Raw genomic sequence first — 21914 nt, forward strand, 5'->3', positions numbered from 1 at the left:
TTAATTGACTTAATGTTAATTCAAGTTTAAACCCATCGAAATATTATAGTAATATGTATTATTCAGAACATCAGTTTAAAGATGTACAAATAATTTTGTCTATTAAATTTACAGAAATTAATTCATAACTTATGTCTGTTGTTAATAGCAACATTGTGTGTATTCGCTTAGTTGCGCTCTCGGTTTGTTTGAAGAGGAATCTTCATTGACAAATCATATCGTAATTCAGATGAGATGTTTGTCGCAATTCTTGTAAAAAATAGGCAATAGCAATAGGAAACAGCGTGCAACTTGGGACAAAATAAGGTAGACAAGACAGTTGAACCTTAATGTTATTTATAGCATATTCTTGTGCGCATCGACAAATTCATTGCGGACAACAAAGCACCTGCGTGCAGTTAGAAATGCTCACACACAAATTACTGAAATTCTCTGGGGTCAACTTGGAAGGAAGCTTGGACAGTCAATGTCCCGAGTTCAGGTTGATGTCCATGTCTGTATTTGCTTGTCGATCTCATTCCAAGGCTGCTTGCTGCTGTTGCTGTTGCTGTTACTGCTGCCATCAGCGTAATTATGCTGTCAACAAAAAGCACATCACGGTTGGACAACCGACTGTCGATGGTCCTCTCAGTTCACAGTCCGTACGTAGTAAATAGCAGACAGTCGAGCTGCTGCCTTTAAGGCAGCTCCTGCTCAAGTTATCATCAACTGCTTGTCCTTCTCTAGAGTTCTTGTACTTGGCATCGACGTGCAAAAGTATTTAACGCCATGCACGTCCTTGTTGTTGACTGCCTGCTTACTTGCTTCTTGCCTCTGCCTGCCTGCCTGCCTGTCTATCTATCTGCTTGACTGTCCCTTCATCTGTTCATTCACTTGTCTATCACTCCCAGTCGCCCTGGCACGCCTTGGATAAATATTTATTTAATGTTTATTGGCACGCACTTTACCAAGGCAGCCTGCTTAATTGTGCGTTAAGCATTTAACTTTCTTTTTTTATTCAATTTGCAGTTGACAAGTGGAAAGTGAAAATGTGTAAAGGTGAAATAATTATCCAGGTAAATCCGTGCTCCGTTGTGAGCTGTGTAAGTAATGCGAGTAATGTGAATGGCTGGCAAATTGCATACATTATTCAGTTATTTACAAATGGATCATTTTAAATAAGTCAAGAGATCTTAATAATTAAGTGTTTTCTTTAATGAAATGTGTGGTAAAACAACAAAAAATTGCAAATCACGCCCGAGCAGGGACTTGAACCCTGGACCCTTGGATTAAAAGTCCAATGCTCTACCGACTGAGCTACCCGGGCACACAAACTGCTAAATTAAATACTTGATTATAAATTATGGATATACTAATTTAATTTAAATTTTAAATACCTTTAATTGAGAATCGCACATTTCTATCGCCCTTCCTTAAACGCAGCTCGCCCGATGAGTTTTTTCCTAAAATCGCTCACTTGAAGTCAATCCACTCACCTTGAAAATATTACGAAAGGTGAAGATTTTTGATGTATTGCAATATTTAAAGGCAATTGAAATGAGAACTTCTTAGAATCTTGACAAAGCCCAGTTCAACATTCCTATAATATGCAGCAAGAGATTCGCCTATAAACGCATATTTATAACATACTTAGAAATCTCCACAATTGATTCTATCGGTCAAGTGTGGAATTGCGAGAGAGAAAGTGAAGAATTCATCTATAATAGCTGCAGTTTTATGCTGTGACAGCTGTTACCCTGCAGTCTTCGAAAAAATAAATCACAGGATGCGTTTCTTTTCACTCTGAAATGTTTATGGAAATAAATATTCTTTTTTGCTAGAGATTCAAAACAACTATTAAAATACATATAACTTTATTTTGTCGTCACCTTCCTTCACTCATACAACCAAACTGCATTTCAGATAGATATAATTACTTTTCTTCTTCAAGCATTTACAAAATACAGGAATCGCCCGAGCAGGGACTTGATTGAAAATCCAATGCTCTATATACTACTAATTTAAATTAATTGCCTAGCTAACTGAGAACACTGAATCTTAACAAAGCCCGATTCAACATTCCTATAATATGCAGCAAGCGACCCGCCTTCCACAATTGATTCTATCGGTCTAGTGGAATATATCCGTAACAACTGCAAGATTATGTTGTTATAACTGCAGATATACCCTGCGCGATTCTAATAAACAAATCCCAGTAGGATGCGTTATACAATTTTGGTTCACTTTGAAATATTTATGGAAAGAACGCGAAACAAAAAAGCTTATAAATCAATCCTATCTGCTATCTTTCACCAGTACAATCAAACTAAACTGCAATTCAAACATTTGCAAAAAGAAGATAATCGCCCGAGCAGGGACTTGAACCCTGGACCCTTGGATTAAAAGTCCAATGCTCTACCGACTGAGCTACCCGGGCACATAAGACTGAAATATACGAATCTTGATTATAAATGCTAGATATACGTATATATACCTATTTTAATGCCCTTGCTTGAATAAACAATTAAAAAAGTAGGAGTCGAGTCAATAAAAGTCTGGTATTATTCGAAAAAAAAAAGAAAAACCGAATATTTGGTATATTAATATACTATTATGTTAAATTTTACCGCATAGTCCAAAATATTCCAGATTGTGACTAAAAAAAGGACCAGTCTGCGGAAGTGTTTTTTTGTTATTTAAAATTATTTCTTAAGTAATTTCGCCGTAAAAATAAATCACAAGTTTTTTGAGTGAAGGTTGAGTGAAAAATTAACCAAAACTTTAGCTACCCATTTTCTTGGGAAGCATACAACAACAGCAGGACAACAAAAAGTAATCGCCCGAGCAGGGACTTGAACCCTGGACCCTTGGATTAAAAGTCCAATGCTCTACCGACTGAGCTACCCGGGCACATGAATTAGTCCTATACAATACTTGATTATATTTGTTGGATATATTGTTTTGCACCCATTGATATTACGCTATTTTAACGCTCCTGCTTTAATGAACAATTTTGAATGCAACAATAATAAAAATCCAGTATTATTCATAAAATATACCTAAAATATTGAAAAAACAAAAGTATACCGAAGCATATTTTTGGTATATTGATATATACAGTAGAATCCGGGTAACGACTCCGCTTATAGTGTACGTCCGGTTATTGCGATGAAAAGTCGATAGCTTGGTTGGTCTACAAACTTATATGAAAAGGCCTCCGCTTAGTACGTCTTCGCTTTTAACGACAAACCGCTTATACCGACGAAATTTTTCACAATTCAACCGGATATTGCGACGAAAAAAAAAATACAACGAAATATAGCCAACAAATTTAAGTATCAAACGACGCTGTCAGAAATGTATGCATTTAACAGTGATCGGCACTCTTGCTTTTGTGCGTGGGAGCGACACGAAGGTTCTTACATTCTCACTACTATTAGTTTTAGCTTATGCTAAGGAACATGCAGGTATACGATTTATTATGGAAAAACCATGCTATTAAATTAAATTAATAATTTTTTTTTGTTTTGCTTAAAAATTAATTTATTTTATCTTAAAATCCTATTACGAACATGGCAACCATAAAAAAATACAAAACAAACAAGTAAGAAAGCTACAGTCGAGTGTACGCGACTGTGAGATACCCGCTACCCATTTTGAATAAAATATCTCAAAATATACCAAATATACTGCAAAATACTAAAAATATACCAGATGGTATATGTGGTATATCGATGTAGTACCGCATTCAAAATATACTATAGACGGCAGATCAGATATGATTCGAAACCAAATTTTCAGGAATCACGCATATTTACACTTAAAAATTTCCACAAATGATTAAATCGGTCAAGTATGGGATTGCGAGAAAGACTGAAGAATTCATCTGCTACAGCTGCAGCTTTATGCTGCTACATCTGTAGATATACCCTGCGCGATACGTAAAAAACAAGTAACTGCGTAAAAAACAAGTATTGTCAACTTTTATGATAGATAGAATGATGAAGTTGATTTCTTTTAAACATTTTCAAAATAAAGGAATCGCCCGAGCAGGGACTTGAACCCTGGACCCTTGGATTAAAAGTCCAATGCTCTACCGACTGAGCTACCCGGGCATTGAAATTAATCTATCTACAACTAATTAAAAACATAGGTAATTCAATTCCTTAAATCTTTAACTAGAGAGCACTTCATACTCTTCCATTCATACATGAGAATATCAAGATGTTGTGGGCGCATTCTTGAACTTTAAATCTTATACCTTAAATTCTGCAACAGCTTATTGCAATGCTTGTTTTTTCCTTGCGAACATTTTCATAAAAAAGCCAAGAAACGCTTGCTCAGTTCCTCTTTGTGCCAAACTCAGAGAAGGAGTAAAGGACGCATGCATCTGATGCGTTCAATGGCACACAAAAGAAAACAAGTTGCTTGCAATTTACAATTGAGTAGAGAGATTGTGTTCCTGACTGTAAAACTGTTACATTTGGCCACTGCATTGTTTGGGACAGAATATATACCGAAGTTGATGCAGGTGGAATGAGAGTTTTTCTGTAACTAGTGTGCAGTCAATTTAAAATACGGTTCTGCAAAAACCCAAACATTTGATTTATGTGACAGAGAAACTATAAGAAAGTCCTTTCTCCACTCGGGCGAAAATATTACATATTTTTTGTGCCTACCAACTTAGAGGCTGGCATAAAAGTTTCCGGTTCAGAATGATGAATGGGTCGCACGCACTCAACGCTTATCCCGATCTCATCAATTATGTTTATGTTTATCTTCAGCTGGGCCGTTGATGTTAACTGCCTCCATGTCTAATGTCTGGCATTTAAACATTCATTCTATCACATTAAACAATTTTGGGGTGACTAAGCGATACAAACATTTCTATTTAGAAACATTCCTTCCTATTCTTTGCGTATTATTAAATTTAATGCATTTTCTGGCCACATGAATTATTTAAATTTCGCCTAATACACTTTGTAGTACTAACGTAAGAGTCTACCAATTGGTTTGTTTGATTTTGTTTACTCTGTGCGATGTCCCTTAACAGTGGTCTGGCATCCATCACTGTTAAGTGAGCTCTGTTAAAATATCCCATAACAAAGGTTAACAGCAGCACGACAGCTGAGTATAGTGCTCGTTTCATCTAACGGTATGTCGGCAGTTTGACTCGTGATTCGAATGTGAAAGGTGCTGCGGATGCTAAGCATAACGGATAAATTCGAGTGTCTATCTTGGGTTCAGAATTAAAGTTGTGAATACGAAAGATTTGAAATGATTTAAAAATATTAAAATGTGAGAACAAAAATTTAATCAAATATGACCAAAAATATAGAATTAATCGAAATGTTTTTCTGTGTGACATAAATTAAATGTTAATTAAATAAAAGACATCAGGTTACAAAATTTTATTAATGTGAACATAATATTACAACATAGTAAGAATCTCTCATTTCTTCGTCATAAACAAAATTAGTAATTTAATTAAAATTTATATAATACGACGGCAAAAAATGCATAAAATTACAGTGAGTGAAATTAATGTGTTTCGCAAATTGAAGTTAATTTTCTGCAGCCAAAAAATAAAAATAGTGATTTCTAAATAAACAAAGGATATTTTTAATTTCATTTGAATGGTGTAAGTACTTCGACAAAATACGAAATTTAATTATCATAATGAGCCAACCAATGAAACAAATGAAATATACATGAACATTTATCTTACGACTTTTGGTGCCCAACAAAACATTCGAATCGACGAGCCAACAATTCTCCCACACAGTTTGAGCCTTCGAGGCCCGAAAGGCTGGCAAAACAAATTCAAATCTATTAATTTCAACTTAGAACTGTAAGTGCTAGGCATTGGCATTGGCGTTGGCGTTGCAATCAATTTACTTTCGGTAGACGGAGGCGAATGCAACAAAAATAATTTATTGCGAATTGGATCCTGTGGCATTTGCACAATTGTGAAGACGGGTGGAAAATGGCAAATGATATATAATGGATTTTGTTGCGTCTTGAATTTCGACTCGACTTGAAAGTGTTCCATTGTTGCAGAGTGTCAAAAGCAATATAGTATGCAATTTATTAGCAATTATTCTACAGAAATTTGCTTTGTGTAATGCCTAATCTGTTTGCTGAGAATGAAAAGATAAATGTCAAAGTCGCTCGAATACTGGCGAACTTTTGTGCAACTCTCGTCAAATTATGAAACGTACTTTCTGTTTTCTGGGGACGCCTCATTAAGAGTGTCTTTGTCAATAGAATGCGAGTAATATGCTGATTTTGTGTAGGCCGCTTTTTTGGGTTAACGAGCCTCCTTTGGCTTTCTAAACTGTGTTTCGACTGCTAGCTTGGCATCTTGCTGCTCATACTCACACTCACAATCACACTCACACTTACACGACCTGCGGCCTGTGGCATTGTCAGTTCTAATGAGTTGTCACGAGCAAGTCACTAAAATTTATTACTAGCCATTTTTGCCGTACTGTTGCGAGGCCAGAATATTTCCACATCACTGAGTGTCCCACTGCACTTTGCCATTTTTCATAGGCTTCAGCATTTTCTCATTTTTTTGCCCCTATTTTTTTTTTAGTTATCAGCATGTAGTTGGATACGGCAGTCAGCCGGCGAATTGACAGCCCATTAGTTTTGGGCCATTGGGCAGTTCACATTCGTTCTGTGAAAGTCATCAATGGCCACTATAAGTAATATCCCCAAAAAAAGGTACCTTCAGATATTCTCTTACTCTTTTGACCTTTTTCCCTCGCCATACACACGCACGCACACTTTCGCGATAATACCCTAGCTTAAATTGTGCCCAACCTGTGCGTAATTAAAGGGAAAAGGTAAAATTCTTGTTAATAATTTTCAACTCGTTGTGGCTCTTTCAGTTCAAGGCTTCGCTCTAAGTGAGCATCACTTTAGTGCATATCTGGATAACTAACATATGTGGGTGGAGGTGAGTGTGTGTGTCAAGGTGTGTATGCTTGTGTGGGTAGGCGAATGTGGGCTGTTTGGGCCAAGTTTGGAGCATGACCAGCGTAATGTAGGTGTAAATAGCTGTGAAAATGAGTTTAAAGTGCTTGCTCCTGTTTTATTTGGGTCGACAACAAGAAGTTTTTCCAATGGCATTGCATGCTTTTAACAGCTCTGGACGCATTCAAACCGAAAGTTGAATTAAACATGCCGAACTTTTAAAGCCATGAACTATGTGGTGCATAAATACTTAACACTGTTTCAAACATGTCTTGCAAAAACTGTACCGGACAAGTGTTAGCAACACTTTAATAAACTTTAGTTTTGAGATGAGTGTAAGATATTTCCTCTAGAAAATTATATATTATATTTCTTAAATTATTAAATTTTATTTCGATAAATTAATCTGATTAATTAAAAAGACCAAAAGGCCTCTTCTGTTTTTTCTCATTAAATATGTACACTTGTATGTATCACTTCACATTTTTTAATAAAGTGTTTAATCAATATGTCGTATAAATTAAAAATGTTGTTTTGCTATGAATTTAATTGTTTTTCATCGGTAAAATTTAATTAAAAATGCACAGACAGCCCTTCAACTGTTTTTTGTCAGCTTAATGTGTTAACTTTAGATTACAAAATTCGAATTAAAGTCGAGCCAAGTATTAAAGTGTGCAGCCAAGCTTAATGATATGAGTTACTTAAGGACTTTTTGCATTTGGGGCCGAAAAAGCCTTAAAGAGATAATGTGAAAGTCGTTAGCTAGCTAGCAGTTTGTGTGTGTAGACTTTTACTTTAGCTTTTACTACCAAGTTTCACTTAATTAACACGCTTTTGCAATTTTGTAATATTTTTATTCACTTAATATTTAGCCCTAAGCTTGCCTGCTGGCCATCAGGCCCTTTAGTGTTTAATGCCAAAAATAAAAAATATAAAATGAGAGGGAATTCATTGAGGGAGGTCGCTTGGCGAATTTAATACAACAAAGGCTATTCTTAGCATGGACAGCGCCTTTGGGTCTTATTCTGATTGTGATGTGATTTGCCCAAGTCACTTTCGTTGCCACTTCGCAAACAATTTCTCAGCCAGAAAGTAATCAAGTACTTATTTAAATTGAAGCGTTTCAAAAATGTAAAAAAAAGCAAAAGAATGCTGCGAATTAATTTGCACTTGGCATCCTTTTGCTTTCGTTTCGCTCAGTTGCTCAACGAGGCGAGTCTCTCATAAGATTTGGTCACACTTTGTGCACTTTTAGGCTTGACTGATGCAAACGTGGGGCGAGTGCGTGGGGCGTGCCGTCAGGAATTGAATTATGGCAGGCCATCGCCTTAATTAAATTCTCTATGCGAGTGCAAAGATTAACAACAATGAAAGTGTTTGAATGCAAATGATGCCCCTGGCGCGCGTTTTGTTTGCTACGCAAATAAATAAATATTTTACGTTAAATGTAAACAAAAAAAAAAGAGGCCAAAACCACCCCCAATGAGGTTTGCCGCTGCTTGCTTTTGTTCTGGGTCTTGATCTTGGTTTTGGTTTTGGTCTTGGTCTTGGTCTTGGGACCTGCGGGCAACCTCTGAGACCGGAAACGGAAGCGAACATTTGGCCTATGCCGGAATAAGAAATACGGAATACGAATGCTGCCGCAGTTAGTCCATCCTACAAAGGCTATTAATATTTATTATGGCATCCGTTTTTATGGTACTTTAAAGCTGCCCGCCGTTGGCATTAAACGGCAACTTGTGTCAGATTAAGGCGTCATATGGCATTCATATTTTAATGATGCGAAAATCAGCCACCAATGCAGTAGTCACGACTGCGGCTTACTGCTTGGAAATGGGAATTAAGTGAGGTCCAAATTTAAAAGCGAATTATTCAATTGCACTCATATTTGCCATTCAATATGCAAATTGATTATTAATTTCATTGCTATCGTATTGTAGGCGAACAGTAATTAGTCCATGTTGCTTTAAGGTAATTAAGGTATTAAATAAAATATCAATAAACATAACAGTTTTAACAGTTATTCATTTGCGACTTTTGACACTAATTAAATTAAATGCACATTTGAAGTTGCCTTTGGAAATCTCTTAAAATCTCGACTGATTACAAGTAATTACAAATTTAAATGACCAAAATGTGTTTCTAGTTCAAGTTAGACAAATAATTGTTAGAGTAAACTCAATTTATTTCAAGATTTCATTTAGACAATCTGAAGTTTTACAACTGATTGCAAATGGGGTAATGAATTCTTAACTTGACTACGTTTGTGCAGTCTGCATAATAAACTAGCCACTTTGCGCACAACTTTTCTTCTTCTGTATTTAACACAGAGAACACTCGAAACGTACTCAAAAATTACACAACAAGACTTAACAATTTTCCTCACAAATGCTGCGGAAACACTTACGCACTTGCAAAATGCTTCAAAAAGTGAAAAATGGGCGACGGAAACAGCAGAAAGCGGAAAGCAGACATAGTTGTCAGGTCTTAAAGTGCTTAAATATTCAGCCAGACATGGCAAAAGCCTGACTTAAGCCTCCTGAGGAACTTTTCATTGTCAAGTAGCGGCAAGAACTTGGCTGCATTTGCATCTCCGTGTAATTGAATTAGTTATCTTTTTTTTTGTCGGCGAAGCTAGTTTTCGGCCTTCTTCGAAGCCAGACTTCGTAACAATAAAAGTCACAAATTTGGTGGATTATTTAATACCCGGTAACCATAAGGTAAAAGGGTTATATAACTGTGTTTAAAACAAATGTAAGAAAGAGAAGAAGTCATCTTAAACCAAGCGAAATTTTAAATCTTCGAGTACATATATAGATTTGGTAAAACCAACTTCAGTATTTTTGATCCTACGAATTTTCTTGCAATCAAATCGTTAAGAAATATTTTTTTATGGAAAAGCAGAGCTGCTGCTGTCGGGTTTTATTTGCATAGGTTGACAATCAAGTGTATTTTTATAGTAATACTTGTACATATATCGATTTACCAAACATAGCTTTAGGCATACTAAAATATACTTTTTTGTTGACTGAAAATCTGTTATATTTAAGTATTTGATTAGTATATTAATTTAGTGTACATTAAAAAAAAAAGCCGCATTGTTTTCCTTCATAATCTTCCGTGAATTTTTTTTATTATACCCGCCACCCGTACGGTATAATAGTATTATAAACTTGTGCCTAAAAATTTCGATGCAATCAGATACAAATTGTAGAAGTATATAGTACTTCATTGTTATGCTTTAATTAAACATGTATAGCGGGCATCTCACAGTCGAGCATACTCGACTTTCTTACTTGTAGGCTTTCATTTACTTTTCGTATTAACTTAAATTGACTACAAATTGCAAGGATATGTAAAATATGGCTACTCTTATGTATTCAAATAGAATCACAAGTACATTTTATGATATTTAAAATCATATATACCAAATATAACCTTCGGTGTATTTTAGTATTTTTTCGGTTGGCTGACAAATCGATTGGCCAAATATAGTCTTCCGTGTACTTTCGTAATCTATTGATATATTAATTGAGTATATTTTAAGAATAAAACAGCATTATATTGCAAAAGCAATATGTCAACAAAAGTTGACAATGTGTTGAGCACACTCAACTTTCATACATGTTTTAATTTCATTTACTTTTCGTATTAACTTGAATTGACTACAAATTGCAAGGATATGTAAAATATGGCTACTCTTAAGTATTCAAATAGAATCACAAGTACATTTTATGATATTTAAAATCATATATACCAAATATAACCTTCGGTGTATTTTAGTATTTTTTCGGTTGGCTGACAAATCGATTGGCCAAATATAGTCTTCCGTGTACTTTCGTAATCTATTGATATATTAATTGAGTATATTTTAAGAATAAAACAGCATTATATTGCAAAAGCAATATGTCAACAAAAGTTGACAATGTGTTGAGCACACTCAACTTTCATACATGTTTTAATTTCATTTACTTTTCGTATTAACTTGAATTGACTACAAATTGCAAGGATATGTAAAATATGGCTACTCTTAAGTATTCAGCTAGAAGCACAAGTAAATTTGGTGATGTTTGAACTCATTGGAAAGCATTTGCAATTTATTGTGCTGAATTTCAATTTGTAGATCTGCGTTTGAATTATTTTACGTCGTAATGTTCTGGCTTATGAATATTATTCGTGATTTACGGCAATGCCTACGAAAAGAATTCAAGCACAAGCAATTATTCAAGTTTATGCCGCAGCATGCATATTTATAAGCAAAGTCTTATACATATATTAGAACGCCTTAGCCAGGTCATAAATAGATCACTCACTAAGCCAAGGAAGTACCCAAAGTGCTACACTCAAGTGGATTTGCCATATTTGTTATGTACTCGCTTATCGAGCTCGTGTTTTTGTTTGCCAAAGCGAGCATGAAAAATGACTGAGTTTTGCTATTCGAATTACAGTCGATAGACTTGAATAATGTGGTTAATTATAATGCAGGCAGTATTGTTTTTCTATGTTTATGTGTGTGGGTGGCATAGCAAACAAATCTCAAGAAGATTACTAATCAGTCCAGTTGTGTGTGTTTTTGTTTTGCTGCAGTCAAAGGGGAAAGGTCGGTCACATTGCCTCGAGCCAAATTAATTAGCAGTCCATTGAGCTCAAGTGAAAGTGAAGCGAAAATCATATAAAATAATTTTCGAGATAGCAATTTCTTATTGCCAAGTAAATATCAAAATAACACCCATCTTTAAGATAGACAAATATTTGCACAGTTGACATATCTCAACCGTTTGCTAATGATTTCGTCTAGAGTCAAAGTCGAAGTCGAAGATGAAGTGTTGCTGCTGACTTTTATGTATGCGAATATTCAAGCCACAGGTGGGTTGTTGCTTTCAGCGACTATCTGCTTAAATGTCATGGGACTTCTAAGTGCTTATCACCTTAGCATAATCAACAACAGCAACAGAAGACAACAACAATGGCAATAAGGACAACCACAAGAAAGGCAGACTGTCAGCCAGCCAGTCAGTCAGTCAGTCTGTAGGTTGGTTGGCAAACTTTGCTTTCTAATTTATTATTACAAGCGCCGAGGCAAGCTGAGTAAAGAGAATATCAGCAATTACAGGAACTGGCACGTACATACACCAGCAGCCGCCCAATTTCAAGCACAATCAACTTTAGCCTCCATTTGAAGTCGTGAAGGCAAACCAAACAACAAATAGCGTTGAGAAACCCGTCCGAGACGATGAAGCTGACGATGACGATGACGACGACACACAAGACAAATAAAAATGACTCCCGCGTGTGTAATCCATGATGTCAGGCACTGTAAGAAGGGATGCACTGCAAAGCAGAGAATAGAGAACAGAGAGCGGAGAGTGGAGAGTCGGTGGTAACAAATAGAGAGGACGGAGCAGGGAGAACATGTTACAGATATCAGCTGTACGCATCATTTGCCAGGCATACGTACAAGTGACAACATTAAATAATCCATTTAATGTGGCGTGTATATCATTTCAATATTATCAGTGGCAATCTACTATGCTCTAGCCTCATCGGTGCTCACAGCGTCTTCTCAAGCGCAACGCAAAATCAATAAGTGCCAGCGCACAAATTTCTGAACAATGCTTAAATAAAGTAAGGCAAACATCCTTAGCTGCCAGACAGTCAGGCAGCCAGAAGCTAGTAGCTAGGCAGTCAGACAGACAGACAGACAGACAGACAGACAGAAACTCAACACGTTGGAGTCTCTCTGAGCTCAAGTTGTCCTCAGTCTTGGCAACAATTTTGATACTATAAATGAAAAACATACAGAATACCGTAGATTTCGGTTTCCATGTTAACTCAAATACAGATTCGAGCATTCCTTTAACCTTTTTTATGTGAAGTAAAATGCGCACACTGAAATAAAACAGAATATTATGTATACGTAATATTGGGAGTGAATTTATCATTATTATTATTTTGGTTTTTTGTGGTGTTGGAAAAATTTCAAAATATGTAAACATTTTGTTATACATTTTTTTATTATTTGCTTTTATTTGTTTCTTGCTCAATAATTCTGTAATAGCCAAATCAAAAATCATATATTAATATAGTAAAATTATGTACATTTTTTTACTTCGGTAACTCTGTAATATCTAAAAATGATTAATCTATAAAAGTATAACAAGTTATCACAATTTTGAATATTTTGAAATATATGATTGTAGAAACATATTAACAGAACTTTACGAAAAAACATTTTTGATGAAAACTAACGGAATATTTCACCAGACGAACACATTTTGTATGGGGCAATTTCGTTGAACGGCACAGAAAGGTTTCAAATTATATGTAAATTCCATATTATAGTGTAGAATTTAATATTGAATAAATATAAACAAATAATTGATATACAAAATCATATATAGAATCAAGTACTAATCAAATACATTTCCATATCAGTGTACAATGTCAGCGTCATTTGGCCAGGCAATCACTCAGTCTTAGTGTCTGTCACTGTGTTGGTGTCTGTCGACCTCATATGTCTGCTGTTTTTGTGTCGGTGAGTGTGCGTGGGTATGTGTGTAAGGCATAATATCATGTAGAGATTGCCCAACTGCTTGCTGGGTTTTTCTTTCCCTCATCTTTGCTGGCACTAATTGCCAGGCGCGACCTTCGCTTTTTGTTGTCTGAAGTTCAGGGAATGTTTGTTTATTTATTTAGCACCAACTCGGAGGCTCACTTCAATGAGCATATCATTTGCGTGGCGACTGCTTTTCTCTCCGCTCCGCTCTGTTCAGTTCTGTTCTGCATTGCCCATCATCTCGTCAGCATCGACCCGAAAGTGTTTCCTTATGTATGGAGACTGTGCTGTGTAAAGTAATTTCCGTAATGAGTTCCTTGCGCTCTTTATATACTCTGGATCCACTTAAAAGTGTTTGAAATTTCAATTGAGTTCGTGCCTTGGCAAAAAGCAATCATATGACATGTGCATATGTCAAGTTGAGAAAACGTAAATTGCTTTTGCGTGCGTGGCGAGGCTTTTAATACACAAGTATGTACCACTTAATGGCTTAAAAGGGTATTTAAGTTTTATTCGGTTAAAGATAAGAATATTTGCAACAAAATATTCTGGTTGTTCTGCAAACACGAAAGTGGGTAAACTGATCATTAGCAAATGCAATTTTTCCTCTCACTGACTTTTAAAGAGCAATTTATATCTGCTGCCAACACGCGAAGGCACTTAAAGTTGCTCATTAAAAATAATATTTATTTTTGTTTTGTCTCTTACTCGCAGAGTACATTTAATAAGAATTATTGTTTTTTTTTTTTTTGTTTTTGAAATCACTTCGAGGGTATAACGTAGTTGAATGTTGAGAAGAAAACTCGCATACTTATCCCTGTTGTTGCCGTTTGCTTTTGTCTGTTTGTGTAATGCGATTAATTTTGATTAATTTCCTTCTCTTTCTCTCCTTTTTTCCTTTCCTTTTTCTTTTTCTTTTGTGGGTGCCTTGGATCTCTTTCTTGCTGTGTGAGAGGCGAAGAAGACTTTCTTTGCTTTGGCTTTAATCCACTTATGAAATCTTAATGCCTTAAAAATTGTTGGCCAACTTTGCGCCACATTTGATGTTTATAAACAAATCAATCATAAAACATTTCGCAGTGCTTACTTTGGTAATGGGTATGGGAATGCGCATGGATAATGGAATCCAACTTGCCGTGGCCAAAAAACAACAATTTAATTAACAAAATATGCGCACTTAAGCACTAAATAAACGCTTTGACACAACATCAATTATCAAAGTGGCCCACTAGATGAATGTACTGACTCTCTCAGTCTCAAATCCGACTCACTTAATTACTTAATTTATGCCTGAAGCGTCTTTCCCTAGGCGCACACAGTTTCAGCATCAGCATCAGCCACAGCATCAGCATCAGCCACAGTCGCAAAATTGGATTAATTTGTTTACTACGCAGTCGAGTGGAGGCCGGATTCCGATCCCCAAAATGACGCCAGAGGCAGTGCCTGGGCACCTTATGGACACAGAAGTGGCTGTATCTTATTTCTTGGCAACACTTGTGAATTTATTGGGCGAAATAAAATTTTATAATATCAACACAGAGCATCAAAAGTAAATCGCGCAGAATTAAATGTGAGACACTGCCAAGGACATCGACTCGAATAAAAATGCGATGAATATTTCTTGGCAATGTTTCTTATAGAAAAGCTGGACAGAGGCCAAGCCAAATTTAACATTTCCGTGCCAACAATAAGTAGAGTAGCTATCAATTTAAAGCCAACTTATCCTAGCTATGATAAACATTAAAAGAGTTTAATTGCGACAAAACCTTAAGCTGAAGTTATGATGGTCAGTGAACAGTTAACAACCGCCAAAACTGTTCAATTAATAAACAATAAGACATCACCAAGATTTCACCCAACAATCTGCTGCTGTCGACACCGTTGAAAACTTTCATTTGCATGACAAAACTTTCGAAAGCATTTCAACCACTCGCAACTTTCTCTTTCACACTTTCGATCTCTCTTTATCTCTCTCTCTCTCTCCTTTTAGCTGTCGAGTACACTTCTTGGCAGACATTTTCATTATTTCTATGCAATGAAAATTGAGTTTCACTTTCGAACAGGTGGCCCTCACACACTCGCCATCGTATCGCAGCTAATTTAGGTTTTGCCGCATTCTCCCTTGGGATTTTGCGCTTTCGGTGCCATGATGTTGCTGTCCTCTGTTGGCCGCTACTAATTAAAAGTTTTTCGCACAACTTTTCGGCAGCCTGTGTTTCCAGGTTTTGTCAACGCAACGCGCTTAAATTCTGCCCAACAATTCTTCTTTAAAATCACCCAAAACGGAAGTAAAACAAAGAAACTGCAGGCAAATAAATACTGAAACTTTTTAATTGACAAAACAATAAAAATGATAATAAATGAAATTAAATGACAAAACAAACTGACAAACAAAATAACTTGTTTTTTCAGTAAGGTCATATATTTTTTTTGCGAAAAAGAAAAGTTTTTACATTGCCGAATGTCTGTTTGCGTTGTGAATAATGTATTAACATACTTGCCACAAGAATTAAAATAAATCACACGCTTCATTAAACATTTTGCCAATTTAAAAGGGCGATAAATGAGGTTATTGATTTTTGTTGTAACGAAATTTTTAAATTTAATGGAATATTTTTCACAATGCGTATTAAATATTATTTTGTAAAGCTTTCACTAAACAATTAATATTTAATAAATCAACATTTTGCTTAACGATATATTTATTCATGACGTTTTCCCATTGGAATGCCCTAAGCTCTTTTCACCATCTGATTTATGATCTCTGCTGTAATCTACGCCAGAGGATTTTACACGCTTTTTCCCACATTCCATGCATCAATTTCAAAATGACAAATTACCGCACTATTGAAATATTTTTGCATAAATTTCATTACTTTAAACCACACAAAGAGAATTTCCATAGGAGGCGGCCGAGATGCGAAGGTTTTTCTGCACATTTCATATTCATTAGAGATAATCATGCATTAAGTGGTCAATGCTCCGACGAGAGGCTCCGCATGTCCATTTAGATTCCCCAGTCACGTGCTACGCATTACGCTGTGTATACGTCATGTGAAGTGACCAATGGGTAAACCTTTTTTATACCCGCAACATATACGGTAGAAAGGTATTATAACCTCGTCGTCTCCGACGACATTTTTGATTATTTGATTTTTGTCAGAACTTGTTATTTTCGCACCCAGATCAAATTTGTTTTAGATTTTTGCCACACCTACCTATATTAAACGAATTGCAAGCCAAATTTTAAATACTTAAGCTATTTTAAATAAAATACTTTACTTTAATATTTTTCAGTATGTTAATTTGGTATATTTTGTAAATAATGATTGATCCCGAATATATTTTCCGTTATACTTTAGTATTTTACAGTATGTTAAGTTAGTATATTTTAAAAATAATACCATATTGCTTTGCTTTAATTGAAATATTATATCGATATGCCAAATATATCTTTCGGTATATTCGGTATATTTCAGTACTTTGACAGCACATTAATTAGAAATACTTTATAAATAATACCGCACTCCATTGGTTTCACTAAAAATAGGTAACGGGTATCTCACAGTCGACCATACTCGACTGCACCCGAATTCTTATTTGTTTTATTTACGAGTATGTTGTGTACTTTGCTCCATGACTAACCAAACAAAAGGGGCGTCTGTGCCTTATAAATAATATTCCAATAATTGAGCGGTGGCTAAATGACTTTGGTCCGTGCGCCAGTTATGATGATGTCTGCGCTGGTTTTTATGCTCCGACGCACCTTTTAATGGAGCAGGCGTATTAATTTTGCATTTGTTGCAACGTTTTTAACGGCCTTGCGGTCCCGAAGGTTCCTCTTTTTGAACTCTGGCTGAACTTTTTGCTTTTTGCATAATTCGCTCATAAAAAAACATGACCAAAAGTGTTATGACTACATTACCTGAACGAATTTGGTGCTTGCGCGCGCGTGTGTGTGTGTGTGTGTGTGTGTGCAAATTTATCGCGTTAAAAGCTCTGCAGCCCAAAAGAAGAGCAGCAAAAAAGATTTCTGCAGCTGGAATATTAATATGTGCTGCACGATAAAATTTCTTTAATTTGCCGCAGTCATTGAAGACATTTTCAATAAGGGAAACTAACTTTCGGAATATAATTGACAAGAACGAATTATGACTTTTCTTTATTATTTTCAATCACAAACAAAAAGCTGAGATTATTTTTACAAATCAACAAATAATATAAATAAGTGAGAATAACAAAAATTGAGAGTCTGCTAAGCAGCCACAGTAGCTGCCAGCTGGCAGCTATAAATTGTTGTGCATTATTCTCCAAACTGAGCTATGGGTGGCATATCCGCTTCAATGGCTGCTGGCCATTGATGGCCATATGCCACATGTATGCCACATTGTCACACATGTCATATATATTGATAATGCTGTCGGTTGTCTGGAAAAGAGAGAGACAATGGCCAGCAGCAGCTGTCAACTGTTTGACTTGTGGCTGACACAAAGCAGAGCGAAAATTGATAAGTTTAATTAAATTTACACGCACGATAGACATAGCGAGTATTCTCACTTAAATACTTGCACCACATATGAGAGAAGGAGGATGAGCAAGAGCAAGAGGAGGAGGAGGAGGAGGCTGGCAGATAACAGACAGCGTAGACGTAGACTGACAGCGTTTCATTAGTTATACGTTGTGGCAACATTTCATTAGGCGCTTCCGCTTCATGAAATTTATGTGCACGTCCTGACGATTTGCAGGCCACATGCCATTTGACACCCACGCGCATCCGACCTTGCCCACCATTTTGGGCAACCTTCCCAATATCGTTTCAATAAAAAGAATATTAGCAAAAAACAGGAGCAGACAAAATGGGAAATGTGAGTTGGGAGATGGGAGATGGCAAATGGGAAAAGAAAAGAGCAACAAACTGGGAATGCACAGCCAGAGGCTATTTGTGTTGCCTTTGTGAGTGTGTGTGTGTGTGTGGGAGCAAAACAAACAAATGGAAAGAGAGTAGAGAGAGCAGAGAAAGAGGAAAAAGGGCAGCACTGGCATGCCAGGTATTTGCGATAAGCGAGCGTTCACTCGGATGCCGAGGGGGGCCATAGAGTCCCAGGCTGCTGCTGCTGCCGTTGGGCGTATTAAAGATTATGTCACAGCCAGCCAAAAATATGCGCCAATGGTATTTTTATATTGTGTGCCAAAATATTTGGGCAATTGGTTGGAGGAGACCCCAAAGCAGAGTGCCGAAAAGAAGGCGCAGTTAATCGTTGGCATTTTTAAAGCCTAACCTTATAAGCTCAACAAAATACTTTAGACGTTACAAGTATATGCATTCTTCTCTATACTTATCTTTAAAGCCTATGGGACACTTTTGTGCTATCCGATTATCGATTAACTTAATGGCACAGCAATTGACCCTCCTAAGGTGGAGAGCATTAAAACTTTATCGTTCGAGTGTAAAAGTATGCAAGTATTTTACCATTCGCACAGCTAATAACAATAAATTACGATGCAGGGACTTCAAAAACAAGTCCGGTGAGTCCTCCAAAGATGTTTTCCTCCACCCAATCGAAAATCCATTAAGTAGTCGTTATACGAGAGTATGCAGCTAATTAAATGGCTGCTCTTCGAAGGCCAAACAAAGAAGAACAACTCGAAGAAAGGAGCAATGTTTTTTGTAGTGGAAAGGACAAGGCGACATAAATGCCTAATTGGTTTTTGGCCCAATACTGAACCGGAAAATCCTTTGCTCTGACGCCTCTTAATTAATTAGCTGATTAGCTGCCTGTATATATATGTGTGTGATAATATTTAATGAGCATAACGTGTTCCAATTGCCGTGTAACTCAATTTCCGGTCGAACGTTTTCACATTTTGCACATTTCCCGGATGTAGCATCATAATACTATTGACTTGTTATCACTTTACGTTTGCCATTGTTTGGCTATTTTTGGCTCTCTTCCCTGTAAAATGCCGTCAGGCGAAACACAATTCGCCTTCCTCCTTGATGTTGCCTTTGTGTTTGCGCTTGTGCTTGTGCTTAGGTTTACGGCATTTCCGGTAAACTGCCAGCAGCAGCTGACTAGTTGGTTATTTCATTTAGTCCTTGTTCCCTGTGGCAGTCTATTAAATTCTCAACCATTTGCCATTTTCCATTAGTGTTTAGTGCACAGCATGTCCTCATTTGCCTATGTTCAGTCAGCAGTTTTGTTTACGACTGTATATTTATTTGACACACTCGTGCACTTGAAATCATGCCACAGTTGTGGCAACTGTTGACGAAGCTAACATAAACCCAAATAGCAGCCATTTCAGTTTTATACGGGGTACATGCGATTTCGGCAGATTATGATTTGTCAACGCAAAAGCAATGCAAATAAATACAATAAATTTGTAGGTAGCAAAGGTCAAAACATATTTTTGTCATTTTTGCAACATTATGCAACTTTTTAGACTTTTAATCCATTTTTGAGCAACATCCCCAAGCCATCAAAAGTGTTTAAAATCGTATCCATTAAAAAGATTAAATCACTTTATAGTGTAGCAGCTTGTCAGTCTTGGCTGAGTGTGAAAACCACAGAAATTCCCATAAACTTTTGCTGTGGTTTATGTCTTTGCTTTTTTTTGCTATTCGTTATTGTTGGTGGACAAGTTGAGGTTCAACTTTGTAGCATTAATTGCCGGACATTTGAAATTCCTCCTGCTTTGCTCACCTCTCACTCTCTTCCTGCCTTTCGCTTCTCTTGTGCGTTCAGCCAGAACAGGTTCTTTTACGCACTAAGTGCGCTTATTTGACTTGCCCCTAAAAGTAGGCAACATAAAATTGAAGTCAACTTGGCGAAGGCGTGCTTTGGCCATCTAGTTGACCAATTGGCTGGTTTGGTGGGTTGAAATATTTTTCGCATTTTCGCACGCTGCCCATTGCGTAAAAATTTCGGAAGTTGAAAAAAGGGAAAAAGAGAAAGAAAGAAAGAGAGAGAGAGAGTGACAAATGTCTAGCCATTAGAATACGCATTTTTACTGTTCATTAAATTTGCTTAAGTGATAAGCATTTATAACTCGTTTTACTTATATATTTATTCAATCTGTCTTCCTCTCGCTTTCTATGTTATTTTCTTACAGTCGATCCGCTCAACGAGTTTCGCTAGTAGCCATAGCAACAACAATTAGATGCAGTTGAGACAGAAAAATGCTTCGCCACATCATCATCAGCAGCAAGAGCAACAGCAACTCGAGCAGCAGCCAGAACAACTGCAACAACAGCAACAAGGACGATTTGAGCAACAAATATAAAGGGAATTAGCAGGCACATCAATTTAAGCTGACAGGCAACTTAATTAAAACGCGTTGGCCAGCAACAATTTGAAGCTGTTGTTTGTAAGAAAATAATTGAAATTTATTTGGCCACTCGCCGACAACACCAAGTTGTTCGGCTGCACTTCCTGTTAATGCTGTAACATTGAGCACTTACAACATCCTACAAACACACACACACACTCGCAACTCGAACACATCCGAAACACGCGATTGCGATACAACGGTATCAAAAGTGTATTCGCAATGCTGTCGAGTGGCGGCAATGGAACATCCTTTTGGCTGTTGTTGCTGCTGCTGCACGGCGCACAACAGCAGCCACAGTCACAGCCAGAGCCAGAGCCAGAGCAAGAGCAACAGCGACAAGAGCAACAACAATTTATGACTGAGACAGAGCGAGACAACGTGCTGCAGCAATTAACGTCGATGCCAAGTCCAGATGCATTTTCAATGAGGTCGGAGCACACCACAAGGTCAACTTTGACCGCATCCATTTTCAGCGGCAATTTAAATGCAGCAACAACTGTGTCGCCGGCAGTAGCAACAGCAACAGGAGCAGCAACAGAAACAGCAACAAGCATAACCACAGCACCGAAAGCAGCATCAGCATCAGGAGTGGCTAGCAACAAGCTTCAGGCAATAGAAGCGATTGGGACAAAGAAAAAACTTGAATATTTAGCAGCATTGACAACATCAGCAATACCCAACACGCCACCTACAATAACGACAACAGCAGCAGAAGCAAAAGCAAAAGCAACATCAGCATCAGCAACAGCAACAATAGCCCAAGTGGAACATATGTCAGCCTCAATAACATCGACGGCAATGCCAATAAAAAGCAAGCGCGTTGTGCCCACAGCAGCAACAACAGCGGCAACAACAAGCGAAACATCAACAGCAGCAACATCAAAAAGTACAGATGTGAAAAGGACAGAGAACAAATTGAATATGAAGCAAAGTGCCACCATGTCAACATTCGCAGAGGCGTGGCCGGCAATGAAAACAAATAATAAAAGTAATTGGCGAACAGGAGCAACAGAGAATGCCACAACAGTCGTAACAGCAACAACAGCAGAAACAATAACAGCTAGCA

The 21914-nt window shown here is 36.9% G+C and overlaps 4 non-coding genes across 4 annotated transcripts; all 4 read right to left on the reverse strand.

Annotated features, from left to right (window-relative positions):
* Positions 1 to 1233: 1233 nt before the first annotated feature.
* Trnak-uuu (transfer RNA lysine (anticodon UUU)) lies at positions 1234 to 1306 on the reverse strand. Its single transcript has one exon. It is a non-coding gene; the product is annotated as a tRNA-Lys (tRNA).
* Positions 1307 to 2343: 1037 nt separating this feature from the next.
* On the reverse strand, positions 2344 to 2416 carry Trnak-uuu (transfer RNA lysine (anticodon UUU)). Its single transcript has one exon. It is a non-coding gene; the product is annotated as a tRNA-Lys (tRNA).
* A 400-nt stretch (positions 2417 to 2816) lies between these two features.
* Trnak-uuu (transfer RNA lysine (anticodon UUU)) lies at positions 2817 to 2889 on the reverse strand. Its single transcript has one exon. It is a non-coding gene; the product is annotated as a tRNA-Lys (tRNA).
* Positions 2890 to 4021: 1132 nt separating this feature from the next.
* Positions 4022 to 4094, reverse strand: Trnak-uuu (transfer RNA lysine (anticodon UUU)). The gene has a single exon. It is a non-coding gene; the product is annotated as a tRNA-Lys (tRNA).
* Between the last annotated feature and the right edge of the window lie 17820 nt (positions 4095 to 21914).

The sequence above is a fragment of the Drosophila nasuta genome, chromosome 3 (genome assembly GCF_023558535.2).
Source record: "Drosophila nasuta strain 15112-1781.00 chromosome 3, ASM2355853v1, whole genome shotgun sequence".
NCBI lineage: Eukaryota > Metazoa > Arthropoda > Insecta > Diptera > Drosophilidae > Drosophila > Drosophila nasuta.